Raw genomic sequence first — 6,000 nt, forward strand, 5'->3', positions numbered from 1 at the left:
ACCGAGCAGCATACATAGCACACGCCCGTTGGGCATTTTGACCACAACAACCATACATCACACGATATCGACCTTTTCCGCAATTGGTAAACGGTCCATTTTAACACGGGTAATGTATCACGAAGCAAATACCGTCCGCACTGACGGAAAGTTGCGTGATACCAAGTACTTAAACGTTTGTGACTATTACAGCGCCATCTGTTACAAAGTGAAAAAAGTGGTCCAACTAAAACATTCATATTTCTTTAAGTACTACACGAATTTGTAATAAAAATGGGGGTTTCTATTTTAAAAAACGTAGTTGATATCCGTTTGACCTATGGCAGCGCCATCTAGCGAGCCAGCCATAGCGCCATCTGGTTTCCCCCTTCAAGATAGACGAGTTTCGTTCTTTGTAGATTTTTCGTTTGATGCTTATTTTGTGAGATATTTGGCCCGGTGACTTATCAATCGACCACCCTGTATACAGGGTGTTGCAAAAAGGTACGGCCAAACTTTCAGGAAACATTCCTCACACACAAAGAGAGAAAATAGGTTATGTGGATATGTGTCCGGAAACGCTTACTTTCCATGTTAGAGCTCATTTTATTACTTCTCTTCAAATCACATTAATCATGGAATGGAAACACACAGCAGCAGAACGTACCAGCGTGACTTCAAACACTTTGTTACAGGAAATGTTCAAAATGTCCTCCGTTAGCGAGGATACATGCATCCACCCTCCATCGCATGGAATCCCTGACGCGCTGATGCAGCCCTGGAGAATGGCGTATTGTATCACAGCCGTCCAGTCTCTACATTTGGTACCGGGGTTGCGTAGATAAGAGCTTTCAAATGCCCCCATAAATGAAAGTCAAGAGGGTTGAGGTCAGGAGAGCGTGGAGGCCACGGAATTGGTCCGCGTCTACCAATCCATCGGTCACCGAATCTGTTGTTGAGAAGCGTGCGAACACTTCGACTGAAATGTGCAGGATCTCATATCGTGCATGAACCACATGTTGTGTCGTACTTGTAAAGGCACATGTTCTAGCAGCACATGTAGAGTATCCCGTGTAAAATCATGATAACGTGCTCCATTGAGCGTAGGTGGAATAGCATGGGGCTCAATCAAGACATCACCAACAATGCCTGCCCAAACGTTCACAGAAAATCTGTGTTGATGACGTGGTTCCACAATTGCGTGCGGATTCTCGTCAGCTCACACATGTTGATTGTCAAAATTTACAATTTCATCATCAGAATCGAGGAAGTACAGTACATACGGACGAAACTAAAATGAGCTCTAACATGGAAATTAAGCGTTTCCGGACACATGTCCACATAACATTTTTTCTTTATTTGTATGTAGGAATGTTTCCTGAAAGTTTGGCCGAACCTTTTTTTTTTTTTTTTTAAGGAGTGAAATCTTATGGGACTTAACTGCTAAGGACATCAGTCCCTAAGCTTAGACTCCACTTAGCCTAAATTATCCTAAGGACAAACACACACACACCCATGCCCGAGGGAGGACTCGAACCTCCGCCGGGACCAGCCGCACAGTCTATGACTGCAGCGCCCTTAGACCGCTCGGCTAATCCCGAGTGGCTGATGTTTCTCTGCCAATCGGAAATTAACATATTGGCACATATTATGAGAACCAGAAATTTCTTTTTTAATGAGAGAGGAGGAGAGTCGGGGGTTGGATATCTTAGTGATATGTGTTCTGATATTTCAGCACTAAATGTGTCATATCTGCCGTAAAGTGTGGAAGAGGCTACGTTTTCATGGACGACGTGAAATTCAAAACACTTGGTGACACTTTCTGAATTCCGTGTGGCGTACTGCGTATTCAAAAACATAAACATTTTGTTACGCGAAACTAATTAAAGCAACATTTCAGCGAGATATTCTGAAAGAAACAATCCGGTGTAAACGTGGCGTATTGCGTATTCAAAAACATAAATATTTTGTTACGCGAAACTGATTATAGCAACATTTCAGCGAGATATTCTGAAAGAAACAATCCGGTGTAAACGTGGCGTATTGCGTATTCAAAAACATAAACATTTTGTTACGCGAAACTGATTATAGCAACATTTCAGCGAGATATTCTGAAAGAAACAATCCGGTGTAAACTTCGGTGAAAGATAGATAGTAATTAGCATAAAGTAGCTATGTTTATGAATGATATGTGCATGTGGACTTTTCAGACTTAGTAGTCAATGGTGTATGCAAGTCTGCCGTAAGAACGTGTAATTTTACGCACTTAAATACTGTCATTTAACCATTCCATCCACTGCCAAAACAATTTTTAGTGTGACTTGTGGGTACGAGGTATACAGCTGTTTTCCACGGCTTTTTCCAGCTGAGGACTTCATTTCAGTAACTTCAGGGAGAGCATAAGGGAACAATTGACAGAAATGGGGGAAAGAAATACAGCAGAAGAAGAATGGGTAGCTCTGAAGGATGAAGTAGTGAAGGCAGCAGAAGATCAAGTAGGTAAAAAGACGAGGGCTGGTAGAAATCCTTGGGTAACAAAACAAATATTCAATTTAATTGATGAAAGGAGAAAATATAAAAACGCAGTAAAGGAAGCAGCCAAAAAGGAATACTAACGTCTCAAAAATGAGATCGACAGGAAGTGCAAAATGGCTAAGCAGGGATGGCTAGAGGACAAATGTAAGCCTACAGGAAAATTAAAGAGACCTTTGGAGAAAAGAGTGCCACTTGTATGAATATCAAGAGCTCAGATGGAAACCCAGTTCTAAGCAAAGAAGGGAAAACAGAAAGGTGGAAGGAGTATATAGAGGGTCTACACAAGGGCGATGTACTTGAGGACAATATTATGGAAATGGAAGAGGATGTAGATGAAGATGAAATGGGATATATGATACTGCGTGAAGAGTTTGACAGAGCACTGAAAGACCTGAGTCGAAACAAAGCTCCGGTAGTAGACAACATTCCTGTAGAACTACTGACGGCGTTGGGAGAGCCAGTCCTGACAAAACTCTACCATCTGGTGAGCAAGATGTATGAGACAGGCGAAATACCCGCAGACTTCAAGAAGAATATAATAATTCCAATCCCAAAGAAAGCAGATGTTGACAGATGTGAAAATTACCGAACTATCAGTTTAATAAATCACAGCTGCAAAATACTAACACGAATTCTTTACAGACGAATGGAAAAACTAGTAGATGCGGACCTCGGGGAGGATCAGTTTGGATTCCGTCGAAATGTTGGAACACGTGAGGCAATACTGACCTTACGACTTATCTTAGAAGAAAGATTAAGGAAAGGCAAACCTTCGTTTCTAGCATTTGTAGACTTAGAGAAAGCTTTCGACAATGTTGACTGGAATACTCTCTTTCAAATTCTAAAGATGGCAGGGGTAAAATACAGGTAGCGAAAGGCTATTTACAAGTTGTACAGAAACCAGACGGCAGTTATAAGAGTCGAGGGGGATGAAAGGGAAGCGGTGGTTGGGAAGGGACTAAGCAGGGTTGTAGCCTATCCCCGATGTTATTCAATCTGTATATTGAGCAAGCAGTAAAGGAAACAAAACAAAAGTTCGGAGTAGGTATTAAAATCCATGGAGAAGAAATAAAAACGTTGAGGTTCGCCGATCACATTTTAATTCTGTCAGAGACAGTAAAGGACTTGGAAGAGCAGTTGAACGGAATGGACAGTGTCTTGAAAGGAGGATATAAGATGAGCATCAACAAAAGCAAAACGAGGATAATGGAATGTAGTTCGAATTAAGTCGGGTGATACTGAGGGAATTAGATTAGGAAATGAGACACTTAAAGTAGTAAAGGAGTTTTGCTATTTGGAGAGCAAAGTAAGTGATGATGGTCGAAGTAGAGAGGATATAAAGTGTAGACTTGCAATGGGAAGGAAAGAGTTTCTGAAAAAGAGAAATTTGTTAACATCGAGTATAGATTTAAATGTAAGGAAGTCATTTCTGAAAGTATTTGTATGGAGTGTAGCCATGTATGGAAGTGAAACATGGACGATAAATAGTTTGGACAAGAAGAGAATAGAAGCTTTTGAAATGTGGTGCTACAGAAGAATGCTGAAGATTAGATGGGTAGATCACATAACTAATGAGGAGGTATTGAATACACTTGGGGAGAATAGGGGTTTGTGGCACAAGTTGACAAGAAGAAGGGACGGGTTGGTAGGACATGTTCTGAGGCATGAAGGGATCACAAATTTAGCATTGGAGGGCAGCTTGGAGGGTAAAAATCGTAGAGGGAGACCAAGAGATGAATACGCTAAGCATATTCAGAAGGAAGTAGGTTGCAGTAAGTACTGGGAGATGAAGGAGCTTGCACAGGATAGAGTAGCATGGAGAGCTGCATCAAACCAGTCTCAGGACTGAAGACAACAACAACAACAAGGAGGCGTGAGTCTGAGAAGAAATTCACCACAAGGTGAGTGGAACTTTGCAACGTGATACATCGGTGCAGTACCTGATACATCAAGATCTGTGTAACTTTTCGGAAAATAATTGGGATAACCAAAACAGAAATAACAGTACAGGAAAAATGCGTTTTTGAACATTGTTCCAAACAACCAAAACTACTTTAGTGGAAACGCTCTGGATGATTAAAACTGTGTGCCAGACCGACTCTCGAACTTAGAACCTTCGGCTTTCGATCGAAAATGGTATACTGATTGACCTACTCAAGCGCCCATCCTCGCAGCTGTACTTCCGCCAGTAGCTCGTCTCCTGTTTTCCGGTTTCCGTGCTTTAGCTGTACGTACTTTCTGTAGCTATTTTGTATTATATCCACGCAAGCACAGTATTCATGCCTTACTACTTCAGAAGTAGCTTAATTTGGATCTGTAAACGGAAATACGTTGTAGCTAACTCGTTTATATATCGACGTGGCATTTCCCTACTTTTACTACATTATGTTGCAAGAAAAACAACGTGTTTTCGATACTTATCTTAAGCGTTAGTGCAACATAGTATGGCACTTTCTTAGCACCAAACTATAGTATTTTATTAATTAAAACTTCCGGGCTGAATTGCCGTGGTCTTCTCCTTCCTGACGTTTCGTTGCCTACTGCGGGCAGCATCTACTGAGGTGAGTCGGCGACTGGCTGCTAGGCGCTGGAGATCTATAAGCATGAAAATAATTTTAATAAATAAGAAGAAGGATTAAAACTAGACAAGATATGGCGGTCGAATTCGTACCAACGAAGTGACAATCGAGTACCTGTAATCGAGAGAGTTGGCACTAGCCAGAGATAATTTTAAAGTCGAAATCACGTTATGAGTGGTGGCACCACCAAAGCGCTCTATATAAGCGTGACCTCCAGCATCTAGCAGCATCTCTGGCGGTAATTCGAAAGGATACCGCCCTTCGATTGTGCCATTCCAGCACTAATCGAAGCGTTAGGGTTTCAGGTGCCAGCCAGCCGAGCAGTAGAAGTCCGGCCGAGCAGCAGCAGCAGCAGCAGCTGCGGCGGTCCAGCCAGTAGCAGCGGTCCAGCCAGCAGCAGCAGTCCAGCCAGCAGGCAGCAGCTTCAGCAGCAGCGGCCCCGGCCCCGTCCGCGGCAGCAACAGCTGCTGCCTTCCTGCCAGCCATCGCCAGCTCCAGCAGTGTAGGACTCTGGTCTTCGCCTTCGTCCGTCTTCGTTCGTCCCCAGTTTCTTCCTCTCCTTTTTGTCGTGTGCTGTTTTCGTTCATCCATGTCGTCATGTCATCCCCCACCACCACTGCCACTACTACTACCACCACTGCCATAGTGTACACTTCGCCCTCCGCCGCCACCACCACAATTACAAGGTGTGCCCAGTCACCCCCCCCCCCCCTCTTTCCATCCCTCCTCTTCTAACTCTCCCTTTGCCCTCGCTCTTTGTCGCCCCCTCCCCGGCTACTTCCTCCCGCTCCTCTCCCGCTGATCCTTTCCCTCCACTCCCCCAGCCTGTCACTGCAGCTCCAGCTCCAGCCACTGCCCATGCCCAGCTCTCCCCATAGCCTTCGCCATCACCGCCACCGCCACCGCC

This window comes from Schistocerca gregaria, chromosome 8 (genome assembly GCF_023897955.1).
Source record: "Schistocerca gregaria isolate iqSchGreg1 chromosome 8, iqSchGreg1.2, whole genome shotgun sequence".
Taxonomy (NCBI): Eukaryota; Metazoa; Arthropoda; class Insecta; order Orthoptera; family Acrididae; genus Schistocerca; species Schistocerca gregaria.